Source organism: Triticum dicoccoides, chromosome 4A (genome assembly GCF_002162155.2).
Source record: "Triticum dicoccoides isolate Atlit2015 ecotype Zavitan chromosome 4A, WEW_v2.0, whole genome shotgun sequence".
In the NCBI taxonomy this organism is placed as follows: domain Eukaryota; kingdom Viridiplantae; phylum Streptophyta; class Magnoliopsida; order Poales; family Poaceae; genus Triticum; species Triticum dicoccoides.
This window is the reverse complement of record NC_041386.1, coordinates 658,952,853-658,968,734: the sequence shown is the minus strand read 5'-3', so window position 1 is coordinate 658,968,734 and position 15,882 is coordinate 658,952,853. Positions and strand designations below refer to the sequence as shown.

Here is a 15,882-nt window from a genome sequence, read left to right as displayed (position 1 = left end):
CCAATCCTATTCCAACTAGGATTCCCAAGGGGGAAAGAGGGAGAGGGGTGGCCGGCCACCTCTCCTAGTCCTAATAGGACTAGGGGAAGGGGGGAGGCGTGCAGCCCCCTTGGGCTGCCCCTTTCTCCTTTCCACTAAGGCCCATGATGGCCCATATGGCTCCCGGGGGGTTCCGGTAACCTCCCGGTAACCCGGTAAAATCCCGATTTCACCCGGAACACTTCCGATGTCCAAACATAGACTTCCAATATATCAATTTTTATGTCTCGACCATTTCGAGACTCCTCGTCATGTCCGTGATCACATCCGGGACTCCGAACAACCTTCGGTACATCAAAATGCATAAACTCATAATATAACTGTCATCGTAACCTTAAGCGTGCGGACCCTACGGGTTCGAGAACAATGTAGACATGACCGAGACACGTCTCCGGTCAATAACCAATAGCGGGACCTGGATGCCCATATTGTCTCCTACATATTCTACAAAGATCTTTATCGGTCAGACCGCATAACAACATACGTTGTTCCCTTTGTCATCGGTATGTTACTTGCCCGAGATTCGATCGTCGGTATCCAATACCTAGTTCAATCTCGTTACCGGCAAGTCTCTTTACTCGTTCCGTAATACATCATCTCACAACTAACATATTAGTTGTAATGCTTGCAAGGCTTATGTGATGTGTATTACCGAGAGGGCCCAGAGATACCTCTCCGACAATCGGAGTGACAAATCCTAATCTCGAAATACGCCAACCCAACATCGACCATTGGAGACACCTGTAGTACTCCTTTATAATCACCTAGTTACGTTGTGACGTTTGGTAGTACCCAAAGTGTTCCTCCGGTAAACGGGAGTTGCATAATCTCATAGTCATAGGAACATGTATAAGTCATGAAGAAAGCAATAGCAACATACTAAACGATCGGGTGCTAAGCTAATGGAATGGGTCATGTCAATCAGATCATTCTACTAATGATGTGACCTCGTTAATCAAATAACAACTCATTGTTCATGGTTAGGAAACATAACCATCTTTGATTAACGAGCTAGTCAAGTAGAGGCATACTAGTGACACTTTGTTTGTCTATGTATTCACACATGTATTATGTTTCCGGTAAATACAATTCTAGCATGAATAATAAACATTTATCATGATTATAAGGAAATAAATAATAACTTTATTATTGCCTCTAGGGCATATTTCCTTCAGCTTTTATCTCTAAGTATTTTCCTCCCGCTAAGATTATCACTCTTAGGAACGACATCATGAATTTTAAACAACTTGATCATGAGCATATTGCCCAATCTTGGGAAAGAATGAAATTAATGCTTCGCAATTGCCCTACTCATGGTTTGAATTTATGGATGATCATACAAAAATTTTATGCCTGATTGAATTTTGCTTCTAGAAATTTTTTAGATTCGGCCGCGGCAAGCACTTTTATGCAAATTACGTCAGGGGATGCTACCAAATTGCTTGATAATATTATGGCTAATTATGCTCAATGGCACACCGAAAGATCTTCTAGTAAGAAAGTGCATGCTATAGAAGAAATCAATGTTTTGAGTGAAAAGATGGATGAACTTATGAAGATGTTTGCTCCTAAAAATACTCCTCTTGATTCCAATGATATGCCTTTATCTACCTTGCTTGAGAATAATAATGAATCTATGGATGTGAATTTTGTTGGTAGGAATAGTTTTGGAAACAACGCTTATAGAGGGAATTTTAATCCTAGGCCTTATCCTAGTAATCCTTCTAATAATCATGGAAATTCCTACAATAACTCTTATGGAAATTTTAATAAGATGCCCTATGAATTTTAGAGTAGTGTTAAAGAGTTTATGAATTCACAAAAGAATTTTAATGCTTTGCTTGAAGAGAAATTGCTTAAAGTTGATGATTTGGCTAGGAACGTTGATAGAATTTCTCTTGAAATTGATTCTTTAAAGCTTAGATCTATTCCTCCTAAGCATGATATCAATGAGTCTCTCAAAGCCATGAGAATTTCCATTGATGAGTGCAAGGAAAGAACCGGTAGGATGCGTGCTTCCAAAGATGCCTTTATTAAAGCGTGTTCTTCCAATCCCTATTAAAATCAAGATGAAGATCTAAAAGTTATTGATGTGTCCCCCATTAAATATTTGTTTTGCAATATGAATCTTGATGAATCTGAAGATTATCTTCCTTTACCTAGAAGGCGTTTTAAGAATTCAGAGTTTCTAGATCTTGATGATGAAATTGATGAAAGTGGGATTAAAATAAATAAAAACCGTAATGTTGCTAAACCCACTATTTTGGATCTCAAGGAATTTAATTATGAAAATTGCTCTTTGATTGGTTGTATTTCCTTGTTGCAATCCGTGCTAGATTCTCCTCATGCTTATAATCAAAATAAGGCCTTTATCGAACATATTGTTGATGCTTTGATACAATCTTATGAAGAAAAACTTGAGTTGAAAGTTTCTATCCCTAGAAAACTCTATGATGAGTGGGAACCTACTATTAAAATTAAAATTAAAGATTATGAGTTTCATGCTTTATGTGATTTGGGTGCTAGTGTCTCTATTATTCCCAAAACTTTATGTGATTTGCTAGATTTCCGTGATTTTGATGATTGCTCTCTAAACTTGCATCTTGCGGATTCCACTATTAAAAAACCTATGGGAAGAATTAATGATGTTCTTATTGTTGCAAATAGGAATTATGTGCTCGTAGATTTTATCGTTCTTGATATAGATTGCAATCCTTCGTGTCCTATTATTCTTGGTAGACCTTTCCTTAGAACGATTGGTGCAATTATTGATATGAAGGAAGGGAATATTAGATTCCAATTTCCCTTAAAGAAGGGTATGGAACACTTCCCTAGAAAGAAAATAAAATTACCATATGAATATATCATGAGAGCCACTTATGGATTGCCTACCAAAGATGGCAATACCTAGATCTATCCTCGCTTTTATGCCTAGCTAGGGGCGTTACACGATAGCGCTTGTTGGGAGGCAACCCAATTTTGTTTTGTGTTTTTTGTTTTTGCTTCTGTTTAGGAAATAATCCATCTACCTTCTGTTTGGATGTGGTTTTATGTTTTAATTAGTGTTTGTGCCAAGTAGGACCTATACGATAACCTACGACGATAGTTGATTTGATTCTGCTGAAAAACAGAAACTTTTCACGCACGAATATAATTATGATAAATCACAGGAACGTGATTTTGCGTTGATTCTTTTTGCTGCTGATCAATAAACAAATTTTCCAGGACTTCCTATTTTGGTAGAATTTTTAGAGTTCCATAAGTTTGCGTTAGTTACAGATTGCTACAGACTGTTCTGTTTTTGACAGATTCTGTTTTTCGTGTGTTGTTTGCTTATTTTGATGAATTTATGGCTAGTAAATTAGTTTATAGACCATAGAGAAGTTGGAATACAGTAGGTTTAACACCAATATAAATAAAGAATGAGTTCATTACAGTACCTTGAAGTAGTCTTTGTTTTCTTTCTCTAACGGAGCTCACGAGATTTCTGTTGAGTTTTGTGTTGTGAAGTTTTCAAGTTTTCAGTGAATTCTTTTGATGGATTATGGAACAAGGAGTGGCAAGAGCCTAAGCTTGGGGATGTCCATGGAACCCCAAGATAATCCAAGGACACCAAAAAGTCAAAGCTTGGGGATGCCCCGGAAGGCATCCCCTCTTTCGTCCACTTTCATCGGTAATTTACTTGGAGCTATATTTTTATTCACCAACATGATATGTGTTTTGCTTGGAGCGTCTTGTATTATTTGTGTCTTTTTCTTGTTAGTTTACCACAATCATCCTTGCTGTACACATCTTTTGAGAGAGCCATACATGAATTGGAATTTGTTAGAATACTCTATGTGCTTCGCTTATATCTTTTGAGCTTGATAGTTTTGCTCATAGTGCTTCACTTATATCTTTTGAGCGTGATAATTTTTTCTCTAGTACTTCACTTAGATCTTTTAGAGCACGGTGGTGGATTTGTTTTAAAGAAACTATTTGATCTCTCATGCTTCACTTAGATTATTTTGAGAGTCTTTAATAGCATGGTATTTTGCTTAATGTTAATATACTTGGTGTTCAAGAATGTGAAACTTTCTTTTGAGTGAATTGAATACTAAGATAAGTTTGATGCTTGATAATTGTTTTGAGATATGGAGGTGATAATATCATAGTCGTGCTAGTTGGGTGATTATGAATTTGAGAAATACTTGTGTTGAAGTTTGCAAATCCCGTAGCATGCACGTATGGTTAAAGTTGTGTAACAAATTTGAAACATGAAGTGTACCTGGCTTGTGCATCCTTATGAGTGGCGGTCGGGGACGAGCGATGGTCTTTTCCTACCAATCTATCCCCCTAGGAGCATGCACGTAGTACTTGAATTTCTGATGACTTCTAAATTTTTGCAATAAGTTTATGAGTTCTTTTGACTAATGTTGAGTCCATGGATTATACGCACTCTCACCTTTCCGCCATTGCTAGCCTCTTCGATACCGTGCATTGCCCTTTCTCACCTTGAGAGTTGACGCAAACTTCGCCGGTGCATCCAAACCCCGTGATACGATATGCTATATCACACATAAACCTCCTTATATCTTCCTCAAAACAGCCACCATACCTACCTATTATGGCATTTCCATAGCCATTCCGAGATATATTGCCATGCAACTTCCATCATCATCATCATGACATGCATTACTTTTGTCATATTGCCATTGCATGATCTTGTAATTGACATCGTATTTGTGGCAAAGCCACCATGCATTATTTTTCATACATGTCACTCTTGATTCATTGCACCATCCCGGTACACTGCCGGAGGCATTCATATAGAGTCATACCTTGTTCTAAGTTTCGAGTTGTAATCCTTGTGTTGTAATCAATAGAAGTGTGATGATCATAATTATTAGAGCATTGCCCAAATAAAAAAAGAGAAAGGCCCAAAAAAAGGGCACTGCTACTATCTCTTTTTCCACACTTGTGTTTCAAAGTAGCACCTTGTTCTTCATGTAAGTCTCATATATTGTGCTTCAAAGTAGCACCTTGTTTTTCATGTAGTGAGTTTCATAAGTTGTCTTTTTATACTAGTGGGAATTTTTCATTTTAGAACTTGGCTTGTATATTCCTACGATGGGCTTCCTCAAATGCCCTAGGTCTTCGTGAGCAAGCAAGTTGGATGCACACCCACTAGTTTTCTTTTCTTGAGCATTCATAGCTCTAGTGCATCCGTTGCATGGCAATCCCTACTCCTCATGTTGACATCAATTGATGGGCATCTCCATAGCCCGTTGATTATCCTCGTCAATGTGAGACTTTCTCCTTTTTTGTCTTCTCCACATAATCCACATCATCATATTCTATTCCACCCATAGTGCTATATCCATGGCTCACGCTCATGTATTGCGTGAAGGTTGAAAAAGTTTGAGATTATTTAAGTGTGAAACAATTGCTTGGCTTGTCATCGGGGGTATAAAAGTTGGGAACATCTTTGTGTGACGAAAATGAAGCATAGCCTAACTATATGATTTTGTAGGGATGAACTTTCTTTTGCCATGTTATTTTGAGAAGACATGATTGCTTTGATTAGTATGCTTGAAGTATTATTATTTTTGTGTCAATATGAACTTTTTTCTTGAATCTTTCGGATCTGAATATTTATATCACAATTAAGAAGATTTACATTGAAATTATGCCAAAGTATCACTCCGCATCAATTTTTTTTATCATTTACCTACTCGAGGACGAGCAGGAATTAAGCTTGGGGATGCCTGATACGTCTCCAACGTATCTATAATTTTTTATTGCTCCATGCTACTTTATCTACTATTTTGGACTATATTGGGCTTTATTTTCCACTTTTATATTACTTTTGGGACTAACCTATTAATCGGAGGCCCAGCCCAGAATTGTTGTTTTTTGCCTTTTTCAGTATTTCAAAGAAGCAGAATATCAAACGGAGTCCAAACGGAATGAAACCTTCGTTATCGTGATTTTCCAACCGAACGTGATCCAGGAGGCTAGGACCCTACTTCAAGCAGTGCCAGAGGCGGTCACGAGGGTGGAGGGCGCCCCCCCTGGGCGCGCCCCCTACCTCGTGGGCCCCTCGGAGCTCCACCGATGTACTCCTTCCTCCTATATATACCTACGTATCCCCGAACGATCAGAACAGGAGCCCAAAACCTAATTCCACCACCGCAACTTTTTGTATCCATGAGATCCCATCTTGGGGCCTATTCCGGAGCTCCGCCAGAGGGGGCATCCACCACGGAGGGCTTCTACATCATCACCATAGCCCCTCCGATGAAGTGTGAGTAGTTTACTTCAGACCTTCGGGTTCATAGCTAGTAGCTAGATGGCTTCTTCTCTCTTTTTGAATCTCAATACAATGTTCTCCCCCTCTCTCGTGGAGATCTATTCGATGTAATCTTTTTTTTGTTGTGTTTGTTGAGATTGATGAATTGTGGGTTTATGATCCAGTATTATCTATGGAAAATATTTGATTCTTCTCTGAATTCTTTTATGTATGATTGAGTTATCTTTGTAAGTCTCTTCGAATTATCTTTTTGGTTTGGCCAACTAGGTTGGTAGTTCTTGCAATGGGAGAAGTGCTTAGCTTTGGGTTCAATCTTGCGGTGTCCTTACTCAGTGACAGAAAGAGTTGCAAGGCACGTATTGTATTGTTTCCATCGAGGATAACAAGATGGGTTTTTTATCATATTGCATGAATTTATCCCTCCACATCATGTCATCTTGCTTACGGCGTTACTCTATTTTTACTTAATACTCTAGATGCATGCTGGATAGCGGTCGATGAGTGGAGTAATAGTAGTAGATGCAGAATCATTTCGATCTACTTGTTTTGGACGTGATGCCTATACACATGATCATCGCCTAGATATACTCATAACTATGCTCAATTTTGTCAATTGCTCAACAGTAATTTGCTCACCCATCGTAGAATACTTATGCTCTCGAGAGAAGCCACTAGTGAAACCTATGGCCCCCGGGTCTATTCTCATCATATCAATCTATATCACTTTATTTACTTGCTTTGTTTTTACTTTGCCTTTACTTTTTACTTTGCATCTATCTATCAATAATACCAAAAATATTATCTCTATCAGATCTCACTCTCGTAAGTGACTGTGAAGGGATTGACAACCCCTAAGAGTTGGTTGCGAGTTGCTATCGTTTTGTGTAGGTACGAGGGACTTGTTCGTGGTCTCCTACTGGATTGATACCTTGGTTCTCAAAAACCGAGGAAAGTACTTACGCTACTTTACTGCATCATCCTCTCCTCTTCGGGGAAATCCAACACAGTGCTCAAGAGGTAGCAACATTATATTAAATAATGGCATGAAACTCAATTAAGATAGCCTCTGATGGAAAATGTTTCAACACGAAAGTTGTGCGTCTCGTCGAAATGGTCGATTTTGATACAAAATTGTCCTATCCGATTTTGTATGCAAAAGTTAGAGCCATCGGAATGCAGCCCTGCCAGAAGGCAAAATATGGCGCGCCCCACCAGATACATGTCTGATGGGTAGTGCCACCAATCGGCTATTTTGCGTGAGATATTCCGCCTCAAGATGGCTCCTAATCGAAAACATTCAACACGAAAGTTGTTCGGGTCGTCGAAATAGTCAAATTTGCTTTTTAGCTCATCTTCATCCGAGGTCGTTTGTGACCTGTGGGACCTAAAAACCGAACTGATGTTCCAGACTTACCTAAATCCGAGTTCGGTTAATTTTGGAAAGATTTGGACGTGATTTGGAGTCCTTTTCTTGTACGAGAAGTCTAGCCGCCTCATAAATAAATGAGAGATGACAACCAATTGAACAACACACAATCGACAAATCAATCTATCATCTTCTGCCTTAACTTTTATCTTCTCCCATGTTTTCTTCTTCTTGTTCTTTATTAGTTCTTCTTTTTGCAGGGCGGCGAACCTCAAGGCCCTAGGGGCGATCAAGTCGATCTAGGCAGCCCATAGCCGTCGCGCGCCTTGATGGGGTCCCTCCTGGGCATGTGGGGTTTCGGGTCTATAAAAGCGCCCGCTGGATTGCTCGCGTATCACGCTTCCGGACGGGTCTCTTTCGACGTGAGCTGCGGTGCATCACCCCCGGTGTCGAGGGTACACAATGAGGTGTTCGTGTGCGGACACCTCCCCTCAGTAATCGAGAAGGCATCCCTCCCTCCCTTTCAAATGGTCATATTTTTTTATCCGTCTTACTCTTGAGTCTTATCTTTTTACCTAGCTCAACGCGTCTCTTTTATCCAAACATGGGCTCATATGCATAAATAGCATTAAAAAATCTATTTTTGGTTCTGTGGTGCAAGATGCTCATATGTGTGATGTCCGTTGCAAAATTTGGTTAAGTTTGGACATTTGAGAAACTTGTGGCAAAAAAAGAAAAATTTCAGGTGTCTGAGAAACTTTTGAAAACAATATTGTTCACACTCGATATTGTCCTTTTTTTCCAAGCTCCTGGAATGTCCAAACATCCCAAAAATTTGTACAAACATCACCACATGAGCAACTTGGACCACACAAAAATCGTTTTTTTTACGTTTCTGCTTTTTTTACTGTTCACCGGGTGTAGATGAGCCCACGCACCGACTTGAAATTTCAAACACACAGTTAATGAACTAATGACCGTATTTTAACCCCTTTGACAACTTCAATGGCGTAATAACCCCTTTCACTCAACAGAGGACTACATATATAGGCCGGCCAGCTTGAAAGAGCCTGACATGTTTCCAGAGTACAAATGGTCTAATTGAATTAAGATCAAACAAAATAAATTCAATGACGGTGTATCCATCTTACTCTCAAAATTTATACAAAATAATCAGTACAGAGCAACTGCCAAAAGGGGTGAATGAAAGGCAGCAAGCAACACAACAATAAACGAACAAGGTCAAATATCCCATAACCAACACCGTTCTATAAATGTTGTGACAACCAATTCCAACTTCTACATTAACGTCACAAATACAGATAGTATACTTCTAAAAAATAGATAAATAGATAATATATTAGAAGCGCCAGGCCTCGAACACTCTTCGCAATACCACTCGCATGGTGTAATAATCAATTGAAACTATCATCTGGGTGTCTCTATACCTACTTCAGAGATCTGGGCCCCAGTCGAGAACATGCTCGACTGCGGAGGAACACAAAGCATTAAAGGTGCAGCGGAGAAGCCAATGACCAGACTCTCTGATTGGCCATGCTCGAGCACCAGTTTCTCCCTCCAGGTGCTTCGCAGAGCCTTTAGCTTGTCAGCCACCTGGGTCATGGAAGGTCTCTCTTTCCCCCTGGTGCTCAAGCACATACTCGACAGCTCGGTAACTTCTCCCAACAGCGTCTCCATCCCGGCGCTTACTATGCTAGCATCCAGGATGCCATCAAGGCCCCCATCCTTCATCGCAAGCAGGAAGGACGACGCGAGGTTCTTGGCTTCCATGGGGCCGTCGTGGTAGATGGCTGTTTTCCCCGTGATCAGTTCCAGCAGCACAACGCCAAAGCTGTAAACGTCGCTCTTCTCTGTTAGCTTCCGCTCCTGCAGGTACTCAGGGTCCAGGTAACCCATGGTGCCCTGCACTAGTGTCATGAACTGAACCTCATCCTTGGGGAGCATCCTTGACGCCCCAAAGTCGGTCACTTTCGCCATGTAGTTCTCATCCAAGAGAATGTTCATAGACTTAACATCTCCGTGTACTATAGGGCGGTTCATGGACAGATGCAGATACGCCAGTGCTTCAGCAGATTCTTGAGCGACCCTGAGACGGATGTCCAGCGAGGGAGGTGGACTTCCGTAGTTACGATGGATAAAATGAAAGAGAGTGCCATTCGGGATGAATTCATAGACCAGCATCGGAACTTCCACCTCTAAGCAGCAGCCTAAAAGCCTGACCACATTACGGTGGTTGGTTTGTGAAAGTATAATAATCTCCTGCACAAACTCGTCAGTTTCGGCCACATTCATGATCTTTGAGCGTTTCACGGCTACTTCCTTGTTATCCTTAAGAATGCCCTTGTAGACAGTGCCGTGACCCCCCTTGCCCACTTCTCTGCTCTTGTCAAAATCGTTTGTAGCCTTCTTCAGATCTTCCTGCGTGAATATCTTCAATGTATCGACTTGTTTTGACATAATTTGATGGTACAGTATCTGACCACCATTCTGATCGAAGAATCTTTCCTTCTCTTTTGCCAGCTTCCTTTTCTGATATTCAGCCCGTAGAGCAAACATGCAAACCATGAGGAAGACGACACCGGCGGATGTGCCTGAAATCATGACGGTTACATCAGTTCAACTAGAGACATTGCCCACATTTGGCTAAAAAATAGTTCCACGTATTGTGTCATCTCACCATTGCTTTACTACATGACATCTATACAAACTGTACTCTACTCGGACTTATATGATTGGCATAAAGAAAAAGAAGCTTTCTGTTTTTTATCAAGCAATGTGTGAACAATTGCTATGCAAAATATTTTGATTTCTTATAACCCATACCTAAGGCTACCTTCAGAGCTTTATTTGGGTCAGCTCTAACACAGGGTATGCTCTTTGGATCATCACTCCTGAATCCTGATGGGCATGAACAGGTGTAGCTCCCATCGGTGTTTCTACAATTACCTTTGCAAGGATACAAAGACTGGTTTGGAGGTTCGCACTCATTGATGTCTGTCATTTCAAGGAAGTGAGGAGAACGTCAACATGAATATCACATTCCAAGAGCAATAAAGTTGATATATATAGAGGAGAAATTCCCCGCAAAAAGAATGGAGATAAAGAAGAAATTATAGGTTGATTTTGCGAGATGCGTGTGCATACCTCGGCACCCTCCTTGTAGGTAAGGATTGCCCACATAACCTTGAGAGCAGTTGCAGCGGTAACCAGGGCCATTGGACACATTAATGCATTGGCTGTTCATGGCTTGACAGGCATACTGTGACCCCGTCTTGGTGGCTTCCGAACAACTTCCATTACCAACAACCCAATCAAGTACCAAAGGAAAACCCTCAGTATATTTACTTCTGAAATTTGTAGAGCTGACATATGAACGATCAAACTTGAACGAGTCCACCTCCGCGATGAATGAATAGCTGCATGGGCTAAAAGACTGGATGGTAGCATTGTATATAGGTGGTATTGGTGTACATGAGGTGTTGAAGGAGCTGATGTTTCCTGGAAAGGGGGTCTGGCAACAACCCATGCCAGCGCATTCTGTGCTATTATCGACGCTACTTGCGTCAGTGCAGAATGAAAAGCATGAGTTGACAATGGGTAACTCAAGCTGGTTCTTGCCCTTGGTCACTCCTAGGATCATTCCAAGCATACTACACCCAATCGATATCAAATGATTCTTGGTGTTGGAAACCTTATGAAAAGGATCAAGACTTAAGCCAGCCAAACTGGTGCTATTGGTGCCATTCGTGTAGTTGCATTGCGATGCTATATTTGGGTTCTGAACACGAACCTCACCAAGGTAAGATTGATGTCTAGTACCCGAACTCCGGTTGAGGCCAGATATGCCCTGCTCTCATGGCATGTAACATTAAATGGTTCTTGGAAGCAGCCCTTTCCAGTGCCGAACGGGTACGGGATGCTGACGTTACCACACTTGTCTGGGCAGCCAGACCGTGCCATGTTGATGCTCTCAGAAGACCCAGACCCATAAGCGGTGGTACTATGCTGCAGGATTAGCGTGACAGCGACAAGTAGTAAGAGCTCCTGACCTGTAAGGAGCGACAGAGACGTGTATCATGTACATACCAATCTATCTGGGCCATATGCATGTTATAGCAGTTGATAATTGATATCGGTCATTTGGCCACAGCATATGAGTAGATGACAAACTAATGCAAATGCCATTTAGGAAAAATCCCTTAAAACTTCCATCACATAGAGAATATATCAGTAGTTAGTTGAGAGTTTGATCCAATTATTACAAACATTTTGATCCAGCAATATCTGAATCAGATGATGAAACTGAGATGAATGTCGTCTTATAAAATAGAAAATATGAATGTGTCTCTTAGTTTTTCTCAGATTTCATGTCTTTTCCCATCAGACAAGAATCTAAGTTCAAATTCGATTTAGACAAAAAACAAAAAAAAAATGATGAATTATGCATATCCGCTGGGCAGTAGACCAAAAAATGGTCACTACTAATAGTACACTCCATATTTCTTTTGCTACTCATTCTAGAAACTGTAGGGAAGTACTACCTCCAATCCAGAATAACATTAAGTAGCATGTTTCAGTTTGCATATATTTGTCATTTCGGGGTTTTACATTCAACTCTTCGGATGAAATATCTCTATTAATTACTTATTGGCAGTGATGTTTAAAACTTAAGTACACAATCATTAAGGAGAAGATATATTTGAAAACAAAAAAATTAGTAACATCCTTTGTTGCTCTGTATGTAAAGCTAAAATGGCAAACATTCTTGCCCACTACGACTAACATATCACTTTTACTGATTTATATCGGACGCTCTTCCTGTTGCCCGAGCAGCACATTTCATGTTTCCGTTTTACATTACATTTAGAAGCAAAGTTTTTTGAGAAACAAGCTTGTGTATAACTGAATAACACTCTGACTCCTACTTGGCACCAGAGACAGCATATTTCTACATGCCGCTACGTCGTGATTGATTCCTCACATGACATTACTCTGGAACCTCCATCTCAGCCCAACCATTATAATTATAAGTGCATAAAAAAAGATTCCCCTGCTTCGCACGAACAAGTGTAAGGTGGTAAAAAAAAAAGGGCAACCTGGTGCATGTAGCTCCCGCTTGCGCAGGGTCCAGGGAAGGGTCCGACCACTTTGGGTCTATAGTACGCAGCCTTTCCCTACATTTCTGTAAGAGGCTGTTTCCAGGTTGCGAAAAAAAAATCACTCTACGCTGCGACGATTTCTACTGTTCTTCTCCCACTCCTGATATCTCCAAAGGCATGAGTTTGCAACACATCAGGGACACAAGACAGATTCACCAGACCAGGTTCCCCGGCCGTACCTTACGGGGGCTGGTAGCCCTGAGCGCAGAACGGCGGGGCGGCGGAACATGGCCCCGCGGAGACGAAGCCGGAGTAGGCGGTGCCCGCCGGTAGTGCCGGATACTCTGACCCCCACGTGGCGGCGGCGGCGGCAACCGGAGGAACCAGACTGCTCGCCGTGGCGACTGGACAGAGGTGGACGAGCACCCGGAGGTGCCGCACTGGCTGGTGGAGCGCCAGGCGGACCTCCATCGGCGTCAGGCATCTCGCCGGCCACGGCCGTGCTGGGCGGCGGGGTGAGGGTTTGCTCAGATCCGGGGAATGGGACGCGGGAAAGAGATGGTGGAGAGGAGACTTGTCAGCGGGGCATATTTGTTATTTCAGGAAAAGCCGGCATGTAAAAAAACAAAGGACGCCGATAACTGTCACACGTGTGGTATATTCGACATGCGCCCACATACCGTGTATAGTGGACATTAGGATTGCCCATACGTGTAGGCGCGGCTACTTCGTGCTACATGCCAACAAGTACTATTCATCTTCACCCCGCATGTGTGGCACGAAGCAAAAATGCCCACACGTCCTGGCGCAGCTACCTTAGGTACACTGCAGGATGACGATTTAGTTGCCATCCTAGTTGGCAGATGTAGTTATGCGAAATGGCAAGGGTAGTTGTAAAAGCATGACAACTCTATCTGTTTTGGTTAACTATAGTTGTCATGTCTAATTTATGGTAGTTGTCGCGTGTAATCAAATCGTAGTTGTTGTGTATGATTAACTACTTGCCACATATGGTCAAACGGTAGTTGCCATGTGTGTTTACCTAATTGCCACGTGTGGTTCAACCATAGTTGTTATGTATTGTTAATCACAGTTGTCATGTTTGTTTATCTGGTTGCCACGTACGCGCAACTGCAGATACCATCTAGCAAAAAATCACAGCTGTCATGTGTGTTTACCTAATTGTCACGTTCGCCTAACTGCAGTTGAAATGTAGGAGTGTCGTGTGGGCGAAAAGCAGTTCGCCCACACGCGCATGAAGTAGGTGGCTGGCTGTGTGGGCAGAAACTAGTTCGTCCACACAACGTAGCTAGCAAAGAGCATGGTGCGAGCGTGTGGGCGAACTTTTCAACGCCCACACACTAGCCCCGTCCTACGTGACACACCAAATTCACCTTTTCGTGTCAAGATTCGTGCAAAAGACACTGGACGACGATCGACGCGTGTGGGCGAGTTGGGGAACGCCCACACATATGGGCGTTAATGTTTCCGAAAACAAAAGCCATTTTTGAATTTCTTAGTCCCAAGTCGAAACCCGTGACATGGACAGAATATTTGCGATGATGGAAGCAAATTATTACTAAAATTTATCGAGATTAGGATTGCTCACCAGTCACCACGAGGTATTAAAATTTATTTAAAACTTATCAGGTCAAAAATGACACAATCCAACACCTGGCATGGATCTGCGTATACAGGATGGAGAATGTTGTTTCAATACTAGTAATCCTAAGAGACGTACTATAACGATGGAAAGCTCATATTGATGCCGAAGCTTGAAGTTGCAACTACGATCAAGAGGAAAGCCACACTTTGAGGAAATGCATTGATCCTGAGTTCTTGACAGCCCAATGTGTTATGGGATTCTAAAAGAGTTTGTTCACGTGTTTGCTTTGAGGGGATGAAGTCATGCTAAAAATTACCCCGCGAGGATATGTAAAAAATGCAAACAGTGGTACTTCGTGTGAGGGAAGGTGGGGTTTTTCAACAAGTTACCATCAAGCTTTTATAGTATGATGATGGTGCCGCGAGATCGGTGAAAGTTTCTTGTAAACTTGAAAATTTTGTGCATCCTAAATTCTTGGTTGCTTAAAGAGCCTTCCCATAAGTAACATCAACATATGGAAACTACATGTTCGATAATACGTATACTAAATGAAAACTACTACTCCGCAAAACAAACTCATGGAGTGTATTTACATAGAAAAGAGCTACCAAAACAAAACGAAAAACTACATGCAACTGTGAGGGGGCATGTCTCTACAAACTACAGAAAGAAACGGTTGGAGTGTGTTCTTTACAAAAAAGGACTGTTGAACATGAACAGGGTAGTTAGCTAGGCCAGAAGGAAATTCGTCACCAAAAAAAAAAGCTAGGCTAGAAAGAAATTCTTACCTGGAGGCAGTGACCAACCCATGTATGTGTCACTGTGTGTGTGTGTGTGTATGGTGTATCCCCCGGGTTTGTTTCGCAACCGTGTATTATGAGACTGTCTAGTTGTTGCGAGGGTTATTTGTGCGCGAACTTACACACGGGCTATATACACACACACAAGGAAAGATGAAGTTGCACTCAAGTCTCCTGGATCATCTTTTTCTGGGTGTGAAACGGAGTACTAATCAAACTGTAGGTGCGTGGCTTGTTGTTTAATTTGGAGAGCGGGAGGAGGTGGCAGCAAGCAAGCAGTCAACCGTTGTTCGATCTCCATCTGATCTCTGATCTCAATTCTCAAACGTCTAGTTTAGTTTATCCCCTTCCCAGACCGAAGACCGTGAGCTATTCCCCGGACACGTATGTTCATCTGAAAACCGTACTGAAGTCATCAAAGTATATATAGTTCAGCACCATTAATGCACTAATTCAAAGTCGTTGCTCATCTCGGAATGAAAACATATGCATCAAACATATAAAGATTATGGATTGGTTCAACCTCGCTGGATGAAGCTAGAACAAGTACTATGTGTCTTCACCATGTGGCTAGCTAGGACAAGTGCCGAGTTTCTTCATGACACAACGGGTCCAGCATCTAGGATACATACATGTTCCAAAAATGAAGGTATTTGTTC

At 41.6% G+C, this 15,882-nt stretch overlaps 1 pseudogene; it reads right to left on the bottom strand.

Moving 5' to 3' along the window:
- Positions 1-9,027: 9,027 nt before the first annotated feature.
- On the bottom strand, positions 9,028-13,372 carry LOC119287778 (annotated as a pseudogene).
- Between the last annotated feature and the right edge of the window lie 2,510 nt (positions 13,373-15,882).